Source organism: Pelodiscus sinensis, chromosome 20, assembly GCF_049634645.1.
Source record: "Pelodiscus sinensis isolate JC-2024 chromosome 20, ASM4963464v1, whole genome shotgun sequence".
In the NCBI taxonomy this organism is placed as follows: Eukaryota; Metazoa; Chordata; order Testudines; family Trionychidae; genus Pelodiscus; species Pelodiscus sinensis.
The window spans coordinates 9,043,570-9,065,525 of record NC_134730.1 but is presented as its reverse complement, the minus strand read 5'-3'; the positions used below and the strand labels follow the sequence as shown (position 1 = coordinate 9,065,525).

Sequence of the window (21,956 nt, the reverse complement as noted above, 5' to 3'; positions counted from 1 at the left end):
TATGGCCCCTGGCTGGCCCCTGGATGCTAGGGGACTGGGCGGGGGACGGCTGGCTGTCACTAGCTGCCTGGCTCATCCTGGGGCTACTGGGTCGGGGCAGAGACCGCTGGCAGGGCCGTCTCTGGCAAGTGCCATCTGGCCACAGTCTACCCCTTTAAGGGCCCCAGGGCTGGGGGACAGGAGAGGAGTTTTCCTGGTTTGGCCCAGAGTGGCCACCAGGGGGAACCTGGGAAGGGCTAGCCTCCCACTAGTTTGAATTAAGTGGCTACACAGCCCTTAATTCGAACTAGTTAATTCGAACTAGGCGTTAGTTCTAGTAGAATGAGGTTTACCTAGTTCGAATTAAGTGTATGTATAGATGCTATTAAAGTTAATTTGAACTAACGGCTGTAAGTTCAAATTAACTTTAATGTAGACATACCCTCACAGCTCAGTCCAAGTCAGAGCTGGGGGAGCATTTTATAACAGTTCCATACACATGGAAATGCTCACTCTGCCCACACCATCTTCTCTGGATCTACCTTCCACTCCCCCACTAAGGCTACGTCTAGACTACATGGCTCTGTCGATGGAGCCATGTAAAATAGTTTATTTGGCATAGTCAAAGAAGTGGGGATTTAAATAATCCCTGCTTCATTAAAGTAAAAATGGCCATGCTGTGCTGACGATCAGCTAATCTGGCACAGTGCAGCAGTCTAGACACAGTGCGGTCGACAAAGGAAGCCTTTGTTAACCTCGCCGTGTCTAGACTGCCACAGTGTGCCGGATCAGCACGGTGGCCATTTTTATTTTAATGAAACAGGGATTATTTAAATCCCCGTTTCTTTGACTATGCTGAATAAACTATTTTACATGGCTCTGTCGATGGAGCCCAGAAAACCACAGACACTGAGATCAGTTCTGGGACGACTCTGTTTCAGGTGCTTACCTCCCTTAGGGTACAGCTACACTAGCTCGCTAGTTCGAGCTAAGTAGGGTAATGAGGGCAAATGGAGTTGCAAATGAAGCCCGGGATTTAAATATTTAAATATCCTGGGCTTCATTTGCATGTTCCCGGACGCCGCCATTTTTAAATCCCCCTTAGTCCGAACTCCATGCCCGCGGCTACACGCGGCATGGACTAGGTAGTTTGAACTACCGTTACTTCCTCATTTCAGAATAAACAAATATAAGTCGATTTTAAGTGAATATAAGAGATAATAAACAGATTATCAAAGCAGATTACTGAGCAAATAAAATAAAATATGCAAGTTAAACTTAATACACTCAAGAAACAAGTTATCAAAATGTAATTTCTTACCCTAAATGTTATTTTAGGCAAGTTGCAAAGTTTCTGTAGCTTAGAATTCCAGTTGTATCTCTTTTCAGACTGGACCTCTGTCAATCTGCACTCTTTCGTTGCCTTCCCTTCAAATGTCTTTAACAGTCTTTCTTCTTGGACAGCAAGCAATGGAGTAGAGTCCTATTTGCCTTCCTCCCCACATTTAAATAAGATTTACGTAAGTCAGGAATGTTTCCCAAAAGTTATCCCCCTCCTTTTAAGTCCAAGATAATAGTTTGTAGCAGGTGACAGGATCACCTGACCTAGCACTGTCACAGCTATGCCCCTGGATATTTCTCAAGAAGAAGAGAGATTAGTATCTTCAGAGTCTTGTTGTTTCCTAATGGCCTGTCAAGAGTGATGACCTGCTGTCTTGTGGGTTTCTCCCAAATGCACACCCAGTTGTAACTGTTAAAAAGTCCATATTCCTAACTTTAGATACAGAAATGGTACATGTATACAAATTGGGAAATCACAACCAGTAAATCATAACCTTTCAAATTATATCTTTCGTTAAACATCTTAGTTGTGCCATATTTATAGTATATTTTTTTATGAAGAATATGGAGTGTAATGTCACACCTACCCCTTTTATCCTCATTTACCTGCAACTTACCTGGAACTTCCCAGATCCTCATTCATGGGGACTGGGACCCTGCACACACTTGTCCACACTCCTGAAAATGTTAATCTGAATTTTAAAAATGGCTTTCAGAAGCTGCTAGCCTAGAAGCTGGACCTAGTACATCAACCCAAGGTACATTTGGCCTGCGAGAATGTGCCTGATGATGTGTAATACTTCTCTGCTGGAACTTCACTGGCTGAGTGGGTTGCCATTTGACAATACAGTATTGAGGGTGGACTTCTTCATAAGGGCCCTATGGTAGGGTGTACCAACCCTGCACTGGGCCAGGAGAGGTTAACCAGGCCTGCTTGGCTGAGAAGGCCCCTTCACCACAGCCCTGTTGGGGATGCTCCAACTGCAGGCCTAGTATAAAAGCCAGGGGAGCAGCTCACTGAGGGCTGACCACAGGAGCGGAAGGGGCTCCTACCTGAACACAGGAGCAGCCACTGCTGCCACAGAAGCAGCTACCATGCCAGGCGGACACCAGGGAGAATAACTAACCTAGAGGATGCAGGTGGGGAAGAAGCCGGCCAGCAGACAGGGTAGGAAGTAGCCCAGGGTGTGGAGCTGGACACCTCCCAGCGAGCTTAGTGTATTTTGGGTGGATTCCCCGATGAGCCAGTGGTAGGATATGCTCACCACTGACAGGGTACTGGGCTGGGACCAGGTGGAGAGGGAGGGCCCAGGTCCACCTACCCGCACCCCATTGAGCCCCAGAGGGGGGTTGTGCCTATTGTGATACTGACTTGGCTATTGTCCCTTACTGCCCCATGGACTAGGGGTTACTATAGACTAGGCCGCTAGGCCTTGCTGCCCCGCTGGTAGAGGCTATAGACAGGAGGCCTGATTACGGATTGAGGCCACACAGATGGGGCTCAAGAGACCCACCACCCAGCTTCCCTGGGAGCTAAGCTTCCTCCACCCATGGCAGGCCCCCCCAATGCGCAACTGAATTAACCTCTCATTGAATACAGTTGGGGTGTGTCTAGACTGGCAAGATTTTGTGTGAAAACTTGCCAGCTGTCTACACTTGCCACTTGAATTTGCGCAAGAGCACTGACGTTCTAATGTAAGAATTCAGTGCTTCTTGCGCAAATACTTTGACGCTCCCGCTCAGGGATAAGCCCTCTTGCGCAAGAATACTTGTGCAAGAGGGCCAGTGTAGACAGGCACCTTAATTTTTTGCGCAAGAAAGCCCGATGGCTAATGGCCATCGGAGCTTTCTTGTGCAAAAGCACGTCTATACTGGGCATGGATGCTTTTGCGCAAAAGCATCCGTGCCAATCTAGATGCTCTTTTGCGGAAATACTTTTAACAGAAAAACGTTTCCGTTAAAAGTATTTCCGCAAAATCATGCCAGTCTAGATGCAGCCTTGATGTTTCCTTAACTGATCAGTGGATTCTTAGCACTGAATCTGGAGATGGATGAAATTCTGTGCTCTCTCTGCGTTCTGCTCTAGACCCCCACATTGCTCCCCAGATCGCGGCATTCTCTTCATGACACTGCCCTCTAGCAGTGCCCACTACCTCCGTCCATTGCCCCTCTTCTGGGGTATCAGCAGTCCTCAGCCTCACGCCTGCCACTGTGGCCACCTGTAGCCTCAGTCTTGCCCCTCACCTGAGAGGCAAGCCACTGTTTAGAAAAGTTACTTTTCTATGTCGTTAGGTGCGATGTGAGGGGAAAAGGGAAGGCCCAAGCCCACCCACTACTCTGGGTTCCAGCCCAGGTTCCCTCTGGCAGCTGCCTTGCCCTGCCCTCCTCTCCTCTCCTCTTCTACTGCCTCCTATTCTCTAGGCCACTTCCTTGTGACCCTTTGAATCCTCCTTGTCCTTGTATCAAGGACTGCAGCCTGGCAGGTGCCAAGCTGGGGCCTCTGTCTCTAGCTCCACTGAGCCTACCCAGCAATGATCCCTCTAAGGTGCTTCCACTTGGGAACCAATACTGCACCTTCCCTAGACAGGACCCAATTGCCCACTGCTCTTCTGAAAAGCTTTGTAGTGGGGTACTATTAGATACCCCAAGGGGGTGGGCAGACACCAGCCCACCTACTTCTAAATGCCCCACCCCCAGACTTGTGGGAGGGACCAACTGGACCCAGGGTTCAATTGATTGGGGGGACAAATAATGAAAAACAGGATGCAGTCAAAGGTTTAAAATTAGGGAACCAGACGAGAATACCAAGCAGAGAACCTCGGACAGTGCCCACTGCTCTTCAAAGTTGTCTATAGAGCCAGTGGACACCACCCAGAGAAAGTCTGCCAGGATTCGTGAAGCTAGGGAGGAACAGCCCCACAGTCACAGAGCACCCCCTCTTCCAGCATCCTCCTCCTGATATTATATATTGTGGCTTTCACCAGGTCCAGAAGTAGGTTGATGAAGAGGACTTGTGACTTTGTGGGGCCATGGGTAGGATGTGCATAAATGAAAAGGTGTGGGGGAAAGTGTAGCCAGAACCTCCACAGGAGGATCTGGCAGGGCAGGATAAAGGACTGCAACCTGGCACATTCTATGTAGGTGTGTGTAAAAGAGTCTCGACTAGCTCTCCCCCAAAAGGGCTACTGACTCCCGTGTTTATTGTTCACCCCGGCCAGCCCAGTATCTCTCACCACAATCCGTGGTGAAAACCCGGCCACTCCCCAGTCCTTCTTGTATGCTGAATGCCCGAGGATGCCTTTCCGGCCAATGGAGTAGGGGGCTTCGGGCCCGCCCCCTCTCCGAACCCCGGCCCAGGGCCCTGAAGGCAGGGACTCACAGTCCCTCCCTAGTGGATGGGGGAAGTGCCCCAAAACACACCCGCTCACGGGCTACACGACCCCGCCCTGGGCCGCTTCCTATTCCACCCTTCCTAAGGGCCAGGCCCTTCCACATGTCCCGGCCTCACCGCTCCTTCCTCCTGCTCCTCGGCTCCCCGTTCTCCCTTTCCCCCTTCCATGGCACTGGACCCAGTTTTAAATCCCCCGCCGGCCCTGGCCCCACACGTCATCTCCTTCACGCCGCCCGGCAATCCCCCTTCCCCCGTGACGTCAGACGCCGGCGCCTCTCTAGCCCCTCCTCTCTGGGCCTCGCCCGGAGGCGCTTCTTGCCCCCCGTTGCTCGCCGAGCCCCTGACCGGCAGCTCAGCCCGCCATCCCCGCAGCGCGTCGGCTCTCCACCCCACAGCGCGTCCTCCCGCCCTCGCCCTGGGCACCCCGAGTACGGGGTGGGAGCGCCCCATCACAGTGTGCACCACGTTTTCCCTCACTCCGCAGGTTGAGTAAACACTGGCCCATCAGGGTTCCTCACCATCAACGGGTCTTAGATGGTACTGCCATTTGGTATCAGGGTGGGACACAAGGGTGAGGAAATGCAATGTGTGGACCATGAGCATGTACAAATGGTCTCTGGGCATGGTTCGGAAGCAGACTGGCTGCAAATCCTGTAGCCGGATGGGGAGGCCAAAGGGACCATGGAACAGGGGCCCAATAAAAAGGGCCAGAGGGCTTGCTGTGATGGGGAGGGTGGGGCATAGCCTCTTGCAGTGCTCATTGCAGGACAAAGCAGCCTTCACCTCCTGGAGTATGCACAGGCGGGTTTGGGGGTAAAAAGCCCCATGAGCTGAGCAAGCACTTGGGGGTCCACCCAGTCCCCCCGTCATAGTCCAGGAGGTCTCCAACCTTGGTGGTTTCTGCCAGGATCAACCTCTGGTGCACTGAGGGAGACTCCACTACCTTTGTGACCCGAAGGATAGAGTGAAAATCCCCCCAGCGCCGAAGGGCAAGCTGCACCTTGTCCTTGGCCCTGTGGCTGTCTGCGGGTATCTGCGAGGAACTGTTGTAGCTCGGTCCTCAGCACTCATGGGGCCGGCATGGAAGGGTCTTTCTCGGCTGGGCCCCTGGATGGACTTTGCGGATCACAAGGACGGGCAAGTAGGGGTCCAATCCCCGGTGCAGCACCAAGAGCGGTGGCATCATGCTGCCCATCTCCATCCCTGGTGAGGGAGGGGTTGGTGGAGGGAACAGGGCAGCCCCTATGGAACTGGAAATGGGGAACACAAAAACCACCCCGAGGGCTGCTTGCAGGTAGTGGGAATGAGATGGCCCCCATGTGGTGGCAATAATAGTGGGATCGAGGAGTGGTAGAGTAAATACTAACGGAAACTGTGTAATCATGGGAGACTTCAACTTTCCAGATATAGACGGGAGAATAAATACTGGTAATAATAATAGGGCTCAGATTTTCCTAGATGCGATAGCTGATGAATTCTTTCATCAAGTAGTTGTTGAACCAACAAGGGGGGAAGCCATTTTAGATTTGGTTTTGATGAGTAGCGAGGACCTCATAGAAGAAATGGTTGTAGGGGACAAACTTGGCTCGAGTGATCATGAGCTAATTCAGTTCAAACTAAATGGAAGGATAAACAAAAATAAATCCGAGACTAGGGTTTTTTATTTCAAAAGGGCTAATTTTAATAAATTAAGGAAATTAGTTAGGGAAGTGGATTGGACTAAAGAATTTATGGATCGAAAAGTGGAGGAGGCCTGGGATTATTTTAAGTTAAAGTTGCAGAAGCTATCAGAAGCCTGTATCCCAAGAAAGAAGAAAAAATGTATAGGTAGGTGTTTTAGACCAAGTTGGATGAGCAAGAATCTCAGGGAGGTGATTAAGAAAAAGCAGAAAGCATATAAGGAGTGGAAGATGGAAGGGATCAGCAAAGAACGCTACCGTATTGAGGTTCGAGCATGTAGAGACAAAGTAAGAAAGGCTAAAAGTCATGTTGAGTTGGACCTTGCAAAGGGAATTAAAACCAATAGTAAAAGATTTTATAGGCATATAAATAGGAAGGAAAAAAAAGAGGAAGTGGGACCGCTAATCACTGACGATGGAGTGGAGGTTAAGGATAATCCAGGCATGGCCCAATATCTAAACAAATACTTCGCTTCAGTATTTAATGAGGCTAATGAAGAGCTTAGGGATAATGGCAACATAACAAATGGAAATAAGGATATGGAGGTAGATATTACCAAATCCGAGGTAGACACCAAACTCGAACATCTTAATGGGAGTAAACTGGGGGGCCCAGATAATCTTCATCCAAGAATAGTAAAGGAACTGGCACATGAAATTGCAAGTCCATTAGCAAAAATTTTTAATGAATCTCTAAACTCAGGGGCTGTGTCTAGAATGGCCAGTTTTTCCGGAAAATCAGCCGCTTTTCTGGAAAACTTGCCAGCTGTCTACACTGGCCGCTTGAATTTCTGCAAAAGCACTGACTTCCTACTGTAAGAAATCAGTGCTTCTTGTGGAAATACTATTCTGCTCCCATTCAGGCAAAAATCCCTTTTGCACAAAGCTTTTGCACAAAAGGGCCAGTGTAGACAGCTCAGATTTGTTTTCCGCAAAAAAGCCTCAATTGCAAAAATGGCGATTGGGGCTTTTTTGTGGAAAAGCACGTCTAGATTGGCATGGACGCTTTTCCGCAAAATGTGCTTTTATACAAGGTATTGGTGAGACCTCATTTGGAATACTGTGTGCAGTTCTGGTCTCCCATGTTTAAGGATGAATTCAAACTGGAACAGGTACAAAGAATGGCCACTAGGATGATCCGAGGAATGGAAAACCTGTCTTATGAAGCAAAATGCAGGACAATGTAGCACTTTAAAGACTAACAAGATGGTTTATTAAATGATGAGCTTTCGTGGGACAGACCCACTTCCTCAGATCAAATAGTGGAAGAAAGTAGTCACAACCATATATACCAAGGGATACAATTTAAAAAAATGAACAAATATGAAAAGGACAAATCACATTGCAGAAGAGGAGGGGGATGCGGGGGGGGGGGAGGAAGGAAGGTAAGTGTCTGTGAATTGATGATATTAGAGGTAGGGAGAGTGGGATGTTTGTGAGTTAGTGGTATTAGAGGTGATAATTGGGGAAACTGTCTTGGTAATGGGTGAGATAGTTCAAATGTTTGTTAAGTCCTTGTTGGCAAGTGTCGAATTTTAAAATGAATGACAGTTCAGAGGATTCCCTTTCAAGTGCAGATGTAAAAGGTCTTTGTAGCAGAATGCAGGTGGTCAAGTCATTGAGAGAGTGTCCTTTCTGGTTAAAATGGCAAGAAACTGTTTTCTCTTTGTGATCTTATGAAAGGAGACTCAAGGAACTTGGCTTGTTTACCTTAACCAAAAGAAGGCTGAGGGGAGATATGATTGCTCTCTTTAAATATATTAGGGTATGTCTACACTACAAAGTTAATTCGAACTAACAGCCGTTAGTTCGAATTAACTTCAATAGACACTACACATACAAACCGCTAGTTTGAACTTAATTCAAACTAGCGGAGCACTTAATTCGAACTAGGTAAACCTTATTCTACAAGGACTAATGCCTAGTTCAAATTAAGTAGTTCAAATTAAGGGCTGTGTAGCCACTTAATTCAAACTAGTGGGAGGCTAGTCCTCCCCAGCTTGCCCTCGTAGCCACTCTGGGCACCACCAGGGAAAATTGTCTGCCCCCCTCCCGGCCCCGGAGCCTTTAAAGGGGCACGGTCAGGCTAAGGTGCCCATGCCAGGTGCAAGCCTGCCAGCACCCAGCCAGCAGACCCTGCACCTGGCACGGCATGAGCCAGCCACCCGCTGCCACCCAGCCCTCCGTCTCTTCCCGGGACCAGGCTGGCGGCTCCCAGGAGCCTGCCTGGGGCTGCAAGAGGCGGGTGCCCGTCTGGTCTAGTGCGGACATCGTGGACCTCATCGAGGTTTGAGGGGAAGCCTCCAACGTCCACGACCTCCACACTAGGCACAGGAAAGTGGCCGTCTAGGGCAGGAGAGCTACCAGCCTGGCCACCCAGGAGCAGGTTTGCATGAAAATCAAGGTGGTCGAGTGACACCCCTGACCTTGAGCCCTGAGCGTAGAACATAAAAACATAAGAATGGCCTTACTGGGTCAGACCAAAGGTCCATCTAGCCCAGTAGCCTGTCTGCCGACAGCGGCCAACACCAGGTACCCCGGAGGGGATGGACCGAAGACAATGACCAAGCCATTTGTCTCGTGCCATCCATCTCCAGCCTTCCACAAACAGAGGTCAGGGACACCGTTCCTACCCCCTGGCTAATACCACTCCATGGACCCAACCTCCATGAATTTATCTAACTTCTCTTTAAACTCTGTTCTAGTTGTAGCCTTCACAGCCTCCTGCAGCAAGGAGTTCCACAGGTTGACTATATGCTTTGTGAAGAAGAACTTTCTGTTATTAGTTTGACGCCTGCTACCCATTCATTTCATTTGGTGTCCTCTAGACCTTCTATTATGGGAACAAATGAAGAACTTTTCTTTATGCACCCTCTCCACACCACTCATGCTTTTATAGACCTCTATCATATCCCCCCTCAGTCCCCTCTTTTCTAAGCTAAAATCTCCCAGTCGCTTTAGCTTCTCTTCATATGGGACCTGTTCCAAACCCCTGATCATTTTAGTTGCCCTCCCCTCTTCCACCCTCTCTCTTCCCCTCTCCCACCTCCTTTTCCCCAGAGGTTAATCCCCCCCCCCCCCCATTTTGTTAAATAAAGAGTTTCTCTTTTTGAACACACGTGTCCTTTATTTTTTACATCAGGAAGGGGGGCTAGGGAGGGGTAAGTGGAAGGAGGTGAGGGAGGAATGGGGTACGAGCTCCCAATGGGGAGGACTGGGGTGGCTCTGCGGGCTCCTCGGGGTGGAAGCTCTCCTGCAGCCCCCCGATTGACCCCCCCCCCTCTCGGATGGCAGCCTGCGGCAAGTGCAGCCGGGCTGATGGCCGAGTGCTGTGATGTGCCGAGTGTGGGCATTCAGGGCACTCCAAGCCAGGACTGCTTTGCTGTCCCTCATCGAGTTAGACAAGCGAGCAGGGGTGGGATTGGGACCAAGGATAGGGGCAGGAGCAGTGGAGGGACCAGGACAGGGAGTGAGATCAAGGTTAAGGTATGAGGTGAGGGTACATTTCCCCGTGTCTGGGCCACCGGAGCGTGGCACCTCCCAGATGGGATCTGGGAACAAGGGGATGGTGGTGGGAAGGGGGCCCACACCAACGCTGGGATCAGATATCTAGTTGGCCTTAATGTCCAAGCCTGCGGCATCAACCAGAATAGCAACCATTGGCAGGCCCCCAATGGGAAAGGAAAATAACTGCTCCACCTTTAAGATGGAAGGGTTGCTATCTGCCCCGGGACCTGGCAGCTCGGTGCCAGCCCTTGCCCCTAGGAGCTTGGCAGCCTCAGACAAAGCTTCTGTTTTGGCCAGGCCAACAGGTAATATCAGGGGTGCACCGAGGGTTAGAGTGGAGGTGGCCACCTGGGCCGTGTGGGGGAAGAGGGAGCACAACTGAGTCGTTGCCCAGACCGAGGCCCGCTGGCAATGGGTCATCCTCCCCCAGAATTGCTGGGGTCAGACCCAGGGCCTCGATCTCCTCAAAGATGGAGCTAAAGTCCATCTCCACGGCACCAGAGCCATCCCCGTCAGACACTAAGGCAAAAATAGCCTCAGCAGTGGCGACGGGGGGCACAGATGGTAGAGGGGCCGGGGGAGCTCCATCCTAGGCCTCCTCGGGGATGGACTCCACAAGGGGGATGGAAGCTTCCCCCTCCACTGCCTGGACTTTCTCAGCCGGCAGCTCTGGCTGACACTCTTCGGGGATGATGTCAGCAGAGGTGGCCCCCCTCAATATTTTGCGGAGGGCCTTCCCACCGTCCTCAACAGAGTGGGGAGATTGACACCACAAACCATGGGCTCTGCACTTCCCCTGAAAAAGTGTCCAGCCCTCCAAGACAGAGGCAGAGGGCTGGTCAGTGGGAGCAGGGCCAGGGGGTGCAGGTGGTACTGGGGGGGGGGCAGTTCGAGGAGGCAAGGGAGGAACAACGGGGGGCAGGGAAACCTCCCTTAGGGTAAGCTCTCTCCCTCGCCCAGCAGCAACTGTGCCAGCCTCTTCACCTCAGGCCCCGCTAAATCAGGTTGGACAGAGGCGGGGTCCTGCAGCTCGCCAGGGCATGCCAGGGGGGAGCCCTTGGCACTGCAACAGAGCCGTTGGCAATAGAAGGAGGGGCAGCCACGAAGGCCGGACTACCAGGGGGGCTGGCGGTGTTGGGGATAGCATTCTCCCAGGTCCTGGGGGGCCTGGATGCCTCTTCAGACTGGGCGAGGGGGCAGCCCTTCCGAACATGCCCTGTCGCTCAGCAGAAGAAACACTAGGTCTCCCACGAGGAGTAATGGATTCAGTAAAGGGCCCCCGGGTAAGGCACCAAAAAGGACCCCTCCATCCCTCCCCACCATGTACTGCCAGCATCATCTGCAGCTGTAGCTTGCAGCAGAATGACAAAACGTGATGAAAGGCAGGGCCCTTGCAGCCCAATGGAAGAGGGCTGACAGTGGAAATAGGTTTCCCCAGGGTGGAGAAGGCAGGCAACAGGGCAGCATTGGGCAGGAAGGAAGGAAGGAAGGCCCACCTGTACACCCAGGTTCTCTAGCGACTTGAGGAGCACATGCAAGCCCCTCTCCACCGCCTCCTGGATGGCAGCCTCCAAGGCAAGATAGAATACCACCCTGCTGTACATCTTGGACACCACCACTACAGCTGGGGACCCCACCACCCTTGCCAATGCCCACACGTATGTTTCCATACGGGGTGAAGTGGGGACCAGGAGGCAGTGGATGCCGTGCTTCCTGGTCAGGGTAGGGAAGGCCACTCACAGATAGTGGGAACAAGACACCCCCATGGGGGTGGCAATATCAGTGGGATTGGTGGAGGGGGAACAGACATCGCAGTGGGGATGGAAACAGGAATAGGGTTAGGGTCGGACATCGGGCCGGGAACAGGAGTGGAAATGAGGGTAATGGTGGGAGCGGGACTAGGAATGGGGGTGGGTTGGGCTCAGGACCTGAATAAGGGTGGGGTCAGGACCCTGGGGTATGGATGGGAACAAGGCAAGGATCGGGACAGGGAAAGGGCAAGGGGACAGTCCCCCAGGTCTGGGCCACCGGGCTGCGGCACCTCCTAAATGGGGCTGCGGACCGAGGGGATGGAGGCAGGGAGAGGGCTGACACCAACACTGGACTCGGGTGGCTGGGTGGAGCTTTTGTCCAAAGCCACGGTGTTGCTTACAACGGTATCAATTGCTGGGCACCCAGCAGGGAGGGAAGGCGACTGCTCCACCTCAGAGGTGGAGGGGGCACCCACAAGCCCAGGACCTGGCTGCTTGGCATCAACTTTTGCCCCTAAGGACTCGGTGCCTATGGTGGCTGGGCCAAATGGGCAGTATTAGGGGTGCCCCAAAGGTGAGGATAGGAGAGTCCACCTGGGACAAGGCAGAGGGAGAAGGAGAAGGAGGAGGAGAAGGCAGCGCAACTGAGTCGCCGTACAGACCGAGACCCGTTGGCAAAGGGTTGTTCTCCCCCTGAACTACTAGGGTCAGACCCAGGTCCTTGATTTCCTCGAACATGGAGCTGAAGTCCATCCCCAGAGCCCTCCCCGCCAGCCGCCAAGGCAGCAATTACCTCAGCAGTGACAGCGGGGGACACAGATGGTAGAGGGGCCAGGGGAGCTCCATCCTAGGCCTCCTTGGGGATGGACTCCACAAGGGGGATGGAGAGCGTCAATGAAGGGGAAGGGGTAGGAGGGGATAGGGAGATGGGTTAACCATTCCTCCCTATAGGAATGGGGCTCAGGAGGAGGGTACTGAGTGGGGGAGAAGAAATATGGGGAACAGGGGCAGCAACCACTCCTCCCCGCTAGACTGAAGGCTGGGGAAGAGAGCACCACATTCAGGGAGGGGCAACCAAAGGAAGGGGCAGCAACAACTCCTCCCTGCTTAGCTGGATGAGAGGAGGAGGGGGCTAGAGAGAGGAGTAGGGGTGCATGGGTTGGGGTACAACTGGGAAGGTGCAGAAAGCAACCACTCCTCCCTGCAAGGAGGGTGCTAGAGGAAGGGACAGGGATGCGAGGGAAGGGGGGTTCATGATTGGGGGAGGGGGAATAGGGAAAGCAACCACTCCTCCCTGCTTAGTTGGATGCAGAGGAGGAGTGTACTAGAGAGAGGCAGGGGCGCATGGGGGGGCGAGGGGAGACACGGCTGGGAAGGTAGGGAAAGCAGCCACTTGTGATTGGAGGTAGGAGAGGATAGGGAAAGGGAAAGGGACCACTCTCTCCTGCTAGACTGTTTGCAGGGGGGAGGGCACTAGCGGAGGAAGGGCGCAGATTGGGAATAGAGGAAAAAGGAAGCCAGCAACCACGTCTCCCTGTAAGGGAGGCCGTGAAGGAGGGTGCTGGTGGGACAGGACAGGAACAAGGCTTCAGGTGCAGGGTGAGGGTGCCAGCTCTGCCAGCTGCACTGGGAAAGGGGGAGTGTCTATGGCAACATCAAGGGGAGTGCAGTGAATGGGGGGCACTAACTAACTGGGGAAGGAAGGGGCATGAGTGCTCAAGGAGGAGGCCAGGGTGCACTGGGCACTAGGCAGGGAACTAATGGGAGGCTGAGGGAGGGAGCAAGCAGGAGCAGTGGAGGCCTAGGATTGGTAGGGCACTAAGGAGGGCAGAGGCTCAGAGGACAGGGCTAACAGCAAACTGACCAGTGGTGTGGGAGGGGCAGACCAGGGAACTGCGTGGAATTGGGTCAGCAAACAAACAAACTTTCAGGGGCAGGGTGGGGAAGGCAACAAACTGAGTCTCAGGGAGGGCTATGGCAGGGTGGGAAGGAAAAACAAACGGGGCTGCTAGGGCAGGGAAGGCAACAGGGAAGCCAGCTGCTGTAATAGGGGACCAATGGGGGAGTAGAGGGTGGAGGAGGCCCCCCAGCCAAACATAGCTGAGGGAGGGGGGCCAAGTCTAAGGGAGGGAATGCACCCACAAGCACTCATGGGGCTCAGTCTCTCACCCACTGCTGCACAAACAGTCTCAGGTGGAAAGGGGGCAGCTAGCCCCACCGAGGGGCAAAGAGCTGGTGCTGGTGTTAACGGAGGATGGTGGAGGGGATTGTGGCAATATAAATAGAGGGGGCAACTAGACTGTGGGGAGGGCTCTGTGCCTCTCCCTTAGCCCCCCTCACAGCAACTCAGTTTAACATCTGTGCTCCTGGGGACATGGTAAAGGCTCAGTCTCAACAAACAAAGCCCCTCCACAGTCCAAGTGGTGGTCCTCCTCCTCGACGGGGCACAGGTGCTGTAGCAGCAGCAGGCGGGTAGCAGCCCACAAAGGAAGGACCTCCGGGTGGTGTATGCTGGTGGTAGTGGGTCCTCTTCACCTCTCCTCCTGGATGGGGGGGGGGGCAGGCCAGCAGGTTCACCCCCGCCCTGAGACAGCAGCAAGCTGTGGGTGGTGGCAGCAGTCTTAGGAGGGAGAGGCCCAGGAACAGAAGGCAAGCAGGTAGGCAGCCACAGGAGAGAGCTGGCCAGAGAGGGCTCCAGGAAGCAGGAGCAACAGCAGGACTGGAGAGAGAGGAAGGGAGGGTGCTCTGGAGCACAGGAAGGAAAGGAGCAGCTACCCTCCTCCTTCTGCTGCAGCCGGGTGCTGAAGGGGCACTCCCGGACCCAGAAGAAGAAAAGTTCCTCCAGGAGCCCTTTTGGGCAGAGCTTGATCCCACCCCTTCACCTGACCAGAAGTCAGGAGGTGTGGCCAGGATGATAAAAGGCCAGACCTGGAGCTCAGTCGGGACACAGCCAGTGGAGGAGGCTGTCTGCCCTGTGCTCCCAGGCTAGAACGCTGAAGACTGGCCTGGACCCCCACATTTGCCAGAGGCTGAGGACTTACCCGGGTCAACAAATTTCCCATAACTGACATGCCCCAACCATCCAGCAGACCTGCTGGAGACCCAGGTACCCATGCAGGGGGGAATGGAAGTAGCCATGGGGTAGGTGGCCACAGTTTAGCTGGGCCACAGCAGTGCTCAGCACGTTGAAGTCTGGATCACTACTGACCAGGAAGCAGACTGCTCTGCTGCTGCTAGGGCCCCCGGCTGGGACACAGTGGAGTGGGCTGGCCTGCGTCCTCCAGATGTCGATCTCCCCACGTTGAGAGCCGCCTGCTTGCCCTGGACCTCTGCCTAAGCCAGGAGACCTGGGACTGGTTGTTTGCTGCCCTGCTCTGCACCGGGGCCTGAGCTCTGAAACTATTGTCTGTGCTTGGGCTTCGGCAGACTGGGCACCCACTGACCCAGGAGGGAAGAGCCCGCCAGGACCCCAACGGGCTACAAGCTTCTTCTAATCAGAGCTGCCCCAGCAAACTGCCTTCTTATTGGATCCTTCTAAGCCCTTCTAAGCCAGGGCTCTGTGCAAGCTCCTTCCAACCTGCTTTAACCCTTTCAGGCCCTAGTGGGACAGCCACCCCCATTACAGAGCCATTAAGTTCATTAAGTGCCACTAATGGCTTTCACTAGAAGACCTAGGGTACATCTACACTGCAACACTATTTTGAAATAACTAGTGCTATTCCAAAATAATTTAGTCCACATCTACACAGCAGGCAGTCATTTTGAAATGTGTCAAAATACTACGAAGCTGGAGGACTTCTTACTCCAACTCCTGTAATCATCATTGCATGAATAAGGGAAGTTGGAGGAAGAGTGCTCTATTTTGAAGTAAGTGCTGTGTAAACACTCCCTATTTTGAAATAAGCTAATGAGATATGCAATTGACATAGCTCAATTTGCATAGCTTATTTCAAATTGAGCCCTGCAATGTAGATGTACCCTTAGATTAATAAAACGATTTCCACTTAATATTTCTAATTTCACATACCAGAATGATACATGAACACAAATAGAATATACTCATTCAGGGTACAAGCTCTTCAATGATAAGATAGTTGCCCAGGTTTGCATAAAACCTATTTGAGTTATATGTATTCATATTTAAAAACCTGTTTCCATAAAAGTATGGGGCTGCAGTGTCACACTTAACCTTTCCTTGCGAAGCACATTAAGATCCTTGGATGAGAAGTGCTAAATAGTATTATAGAGCATCTCACAGTCCTTCTTGAACCTATGTTCCAGTCAAATTCCTACACTGTCATTGGCAGCCAATCTTCAAGGCTGACCTAGCAATCCTTTCTTAAAAACACTGTTGAGGAGCCAAATTAATAATCAATATTACCCAAAAGAGCAAAAGTAGTGTGAATTTCTCCCCTCAGCATGTCCCATGCTGTCAAACTGTGCACTGCCATCAGACTTCCTCAAAGATGTGTGGTTGTTGCCCTCTCTGTCTGGTCAGCAAAGCAGATAGGAGCTTCATACAGGTCCTCCCAGAATAGCTTGGCTCTTGTTTTCTGCATTCAAGTGGTATTCTGTGTGGAGAACAGACGGGCATGATTAGTTCTAGTCTGTGCTCTGTAGACGGGTGGTTAAGCAGCTGTGATAGCTAATAATCTGTATGCACGTAGCCACTGAATTGCAATATCCTGGACTATCATGTTTAATGTTTTGTTTTGACAGTGACTCAAAGGGGGAGGAGAGGTGGCTCCAAAATGCAATTAGGACTCTCAAAAGTTCTGTTATTTTGTTTTGCTAAAGCTATTGAAAGAGAGGGAAGCTCCTATTTGCCTAAAGCAGTGCAGTTATAACTTAGCCCTGCGGGCCAGGTCCCGCAGAAAACTGCCTTTGACAGTAAAAGCATTTTGCCAGTGTGCAGCATACACAGCTGAGGAAAAACAAATTACAGTGACATAAACGTGAATCCATCATCTGGGGTGAGGGAATTGGTTTCAGAAACTGGGTATTAAACTGTGACAGTAATCATATAATGGCCCTTTAAATGTCAGTGGGAATGAACATGGTTTAGTAGCAACAAATAAGCTGCCCAGCCAAGAAGCGTGTAACAAAATAGATGGATGGATAGCTCTACCTATTATCTGCTCCCTGAAAAAGAAGAGAATTCAGTCTTATGCTTGATCAAACATGTAAATCTGAAAGAGGCGATGTTTTTTTATTAAAAAAAAATCCCCACACGTGTGGAGGCAAGCTGTACAAATGAGCTACATAATATCTAAAGCTTGCTGCAGCTTTGACGGTGTTATGCTAATGAAACAGGAAGGCACCACAGCATGGTTTTGGCAATCAGTCAACACCAGGCTGCAGTAATCCGACAGAGGCATGTAGTCTAGACACAGCCCTAGTGGCCTGAGCCCACAGGTGTGGCGTAGGGGTGCTCGGGCCCTCCCGCGCTCCCGAGCCCCGGCCCCAGGACCCTAAGGGTAGGCCACCTGGCCCTTACCCGTATGGCGAGGACTGTGTCATCGTCTCCTCACCACCCCTCTCGGGGTTGTTGCCGGCCAGCCGTGCCAGCGCACCCCCGTCCTGGGTCTCCTTCCTACCTCCACTAGAGGCTGTGTCTGCGGGGCTGCAGTTCCCAAGGCGGCGCTGGTCCTTCTGGCGTCTCTTCCCGGTTCCACGGACTGGAGGGTTCGGCGAGTCTGCCGCGTAGTGGGACTCCTCGGGACCTCGGAGGCTTCAGGCACTTTCTGGGTTGGTTTTCCAGTCCCGGCCCTCCTCTGCTCGGTCCTCCGTGCGTTCGGTGCCTTCGGGTTTGGGCTCAGGATCGGCGTCGGCCTCCGTCGCGTGTGTGGCATTCCCCTCCGCACTGGCACGGGTGCCACCGGCTCCAGATGGTTCCACCCTGCCTCTGGGGTCTCCAGCAGCCCCTCTCCTCCGCCCTTGGGTCGTGGCCGCCCGCAACCTTGCCGTGGCGTCCCCGGCTCCTCCTCCTATGGTGCTGGCGTTCCTCCTCCCCAGCTGAGCCGGTGCTGCATTTAAATGCAGCCGCCGGCTTTCTGCGCATGCTGAAGGAGACTGCCCAAATGCGGAAAGGGGGACAAGGCTAGCCCGTCACAAGGGGGAACTGCTAGCCCACCAGGTGCAAGTGCACTGTTTTGGATGTACCAGGTGGAATTTGCACTGATCATCTTCCTATTAAAACCACTTCAATCCCTTCATCAGCTTCTTTTTGAAACCTCTGAGTAAAAATTGACTACGTTTCAGCCCACTCATTGGTGCCTATGAGTGCTGACACTTGTTGATTCAGACATTGATCTGGACATACCAAGGCTAGTACCTCATGTTGTTTGTCAGTCCCACAGGTGAACTTTGGGAATTGCATCTTCAGTAATATATTCCAGGTATGGAACCATTTGCCCTCCAGCCCCTTCTATCTGAAGTACACTGCCAATTGACTAACTTTTGATGAGATAAATGGTCATAATAGAAAGTTTCACATAAGCATGTCACTTGAGAACCAGTATCTATCAGGCAGGTACTCTTTACTCCATCTAGATAAACATAGCCATGACAAGCAGGTCCTACTAACTGCCGGATGGCCTCACTGACACCCTTTTGGGTATCCTGTCTCCTGAACCCACCGACTAGCAGCCTGGCTCTGAGAGTTGTTAGTTTATTTTCTTCCTGGCTCACATTTGTTCTGATTTGAACGTCTACCAGTCAATTGCTGATGTACTAGTTTGGGGTTAGGAGAATTCTCACATTCAATTTCAAATATCCCTTTTTCCCCAGTTAAAACATAAAGGATTTCTTCTGTTAAAATTTGTTATTACTCGTTTATTATTCTTTTGGTCTTAGAGGAGTAAATCATTTGTCTGAAATGGACATTTCAGAAGTTGGTTGGGTCAACTGCAGTCCCACCAACTGCTGCTCAGCCTGCAGATATTTTTCCTTCCAGTCTATTGAAGTAACTTCTTCATTGGCACTGCAAGTAATTTCAGATGCCTTTACCAATTGTAAGCTACTCCTACTTAATGGCCTTCCCTTTTCCTCTAGTTCTTGTTAAAGTTTTCTCTTATTTATCACAATACTGTCTTTCAATGGATCTCATCTCAAAAAGGAGTATGGCATAAGAGATGCTCTTTTTTCTACCAGTGCAATTAATTCCTTTTATTAAGAGCATATTTAATAAGGATTCATGCCAACAGCCATGGAAAAATTGATCTTGTATGTAAGAGTACAATTCAGTATCTTTTACCCCACCAGCCTCCAAAATTTCTTGGACTAATGCATGTAGTCGAGTAAGGTATGGAGGAGGTGGCTCTCTAATGTGCGGGTGTGTCTCCGAAAATTGATCCTTAAGCTCAGATGCACTTATGACACTTCCATATGCTTTCTCTAAAATATCAAAGCATTCTGCAGTGGATGCCTTGTTACCAGCTCCTAACACCATCTTCAACACTGGGAGTAATAAACTTTCAATCATAGAATCATAGAGACCTCAGAAGGTCATCAAGTCCAGACCCCTGCCCAAGGCAGGACCAATCCCAACTAAATCAACCCAGCCAGGGCTTTGTCAAGCCGAGACTTAAACACCTCTAGGGATGGAGACTCCACTACTTCCCTAGGTAACCCATTCCAGTGCTTCACCACCCTCCTAGTGAAATAGTTTTTCCTAATATCCAACCTGGACCTCTTCCACCACAACTTGAGACCATTGCTCCTTGTTCTGCCATGCGTCATTACTGAAAACAGCCTTTCTCCAGCCTCTTTGGAACCTCCCTTCAGGAAGTTGAAGGCTGCTATCAAAATCCCCCAGGTCAAGGGTCTCGAGGTTGAGGTCTAAGGCCAGAAGGGGCAGGACCGTCATCATGGTATGATGAAAGTGCTGCAGAAGCTGCCCAGGGGCTACGCTGGCTCCATGGCAAAACAAAAAAAAACCCAGAAAAACAAATAAAAAACCAAAATGCCGTGGCCTCCAAGAAAGCTGGGCAACCAAAGCACACACTGCAAAAGCTTTGCTGTCCCTCACTCAGGTAGGCAAGCAAGCAGCAGGAGCAAAGAAAGGGCTGTCCAGGGGGTCCCTTTAAGCATGTGTCTCTGCAAGCCTCATGCAGCAGCACCGAAACTTAAATGCTGCCCTCATGACCTGCCATAAGTGGTTCCAGGTGCCCTTTTTGTGAGAAAGCATCCTAGCAGTCTGGACACACTCTTTGGAAACAGCGGATCACTTTTTCAATCCTTTTGAGGTGTGGATGCTCTCTTTCGAAAGAAGCTTGCAGTCTAGACATAGCCATACATAGGAGCTGAAGAATCCAACTAAGGCTATGTCTAGACTGCAGGCTTCTTTCGAAAGAGGCTCTTTCGAAAGCATCTTTCGAAAGAGCCTCTTTCGAAAGATCGCGTCTAGACTGCTGGCGGATCTTTCGAAAGAGAAATCCGCTTTTTCGAAAGAGAGCACCCAGCGAGTCTGGATGCTCTCTTTCGAAGACGGCCTCTTTACATTGAAGAACGCCTTCTTTCGAAAGAGGAACTTTCGAAAGAAGGCGTTCTTCCTCGTGAAATGAGGTTTACCGCCATCGAAAGAAAAGCCGCGTTCTTTCGAAATAATTTCGAAAGAACGCGGCTTGAGTCTGGATGCAGGGGAAGTTTTTTCGGGAAAAGGCTACTTTTCCCGAAAAAACCCCTGAGTCTGGACACGGCCTAAATGAGAAAGTGAACTAGAACAGTTTGGCTAAAATCAAAACAGCATTTAAAGCAGACAATTAACACAGAAGTTATTTCCCCTCCTAGGTTCTCCTACCTCCAAGTAGCATTGCCCATGATCCCTGGTGGAGGGTTCACAACAGCACTACCGGCTGCAAAGTGCTGCAGAGTGAGGAACAGCAGCCAGTTCTCTGCGCCTGGCTTAGCTTCTTCCAGCTCACACAGGCCTTAGAAAAGCATCTGCCCTGCCTGCTTGCTCATAAAGTCTGACCCCAAACTACGCCCCCAACTCCAGAAACTTCTGGATGTGAAGTGCTAATCTGCCCAGCAACAGTAATGCTCAACTCACTCTTACCTCCCCAATAGGGGCCTCTTAAAGAGATAGTTCCCTATTAGGTGCATGGGTTACACATACTCATTGGTTGATATAAACATTCAGTATGTTGATTTACAACTAAATAGAGGATACATGATAACTATATAAATGTATTTATGCAATTATATAAATAGCTTCAAATTCTTATTGTATGTTTTAGTATTCTAGAAAATGGTGAATGACATATTGCTTGTGTACTAGTTAATTAACTTTTAACTCGTGATCTGTCCCAGACTACATTAGTGTGGGAACTGGAATTTAAACAAACATGTAAAATGGCATATAAAAGTCATATGTATTAAACAAAACATTAAATGTTTTGATAACAGAAGTTAATGTATCCAGTACACATTTCATGTTTATAGCTAAGTTATTTATTAAACAGAGGGATTATCTGTAGTCAGTGAATTAAACAGACTATTTCAGGCAATGACTGGGAAAATTTTCAAATATGCCTAAATAAAATCACCTCCAATACCATTAACTCACAAACATCCCACTCTCCCCACCTCTAATATCGTCAATTCACAGACACTTACCTTCCTTCCTCCCCCTCCCCCCCCGCATCCCCCTCTTGTTCTGAAATGTGATTTGTCCTTTTCATATGTGTTCATTTTTTTTAATTGTATCCTTTGGTATATATGGTTGTGACTATTTTCTTCCACTATTTGATCTGAGGAAGTGGGTCTGGCCCACGAAAGCTCATCATCTAATAAACCATCTTGTTAGTCTTTAAAGTGCTACATAGTCCTGTATTTTGCTTCAGCTACCCCAGACTAACACGGCTACATTTCTATCACTATTCTAAATAAAATCAAAGCATCTTAGATTTCTAGGCTTGCTTAAGTCTCTAGGCTGACCTATTGTGCCACATTTATAAGGCTTCCCACCTCAAAAGTTCAAACCTAAGGAAAATCATTTTTCTTTATATAGAAAAAGAGTCTTTAGCTCAAAGTTTCTGATACGGTACATCTATACGGCACAGTTATTTTGAAATAACTGACGTTATTTCAAAATAACAATGCAAACCTCTAGACAGCAATTCCGTTATTTTGAAATAATTTGAAAATAATGGATGGCTTATTTCAAAATCTGTAAACCTCATTCCATGAGGAATAACATTTATTCCAAAATAGCTATTTCAGAATAGCAGTAGTGTGGATGCTCCACTGCTGCTATTTTGAAATAGCTCCTCTCCAGGGCCATTCAAAGTAATTACTCCCTAGTGC

General features: G+C 50.5%; 1 long non-coding RNA gene across 2 annotated transcripts; it reads right to left on the bottom strand.

The window, feature by feature from the left end:
* Positions 1–837: 837 nt before the first annotated feature.
* On the bottom strand, positions 838–20,641 carry LOC102455239 (uncharacterized). Of its 2 annotated transcripts, none has more exons than XR_332289.4 (3): positions 20,449–20,641; positions 16,030–16,219; positions 838–14,367 (listed from the first exon to the last, which is right to left on the bottom strand). It is a non-coding gene; the product is annotated as an uncharacterized LOC102455239 (long non-coding RNA). The 2 variants fall into 2 exon arrangements; XR_012896794.1 differs by adding an exon at positions 17,246–17,720 and having other exon boundaries at positions 838–16,219; positions 20,449–20,640.
* Positions 20,642–21,956: the final 1,315 nt, after the last annotated feature.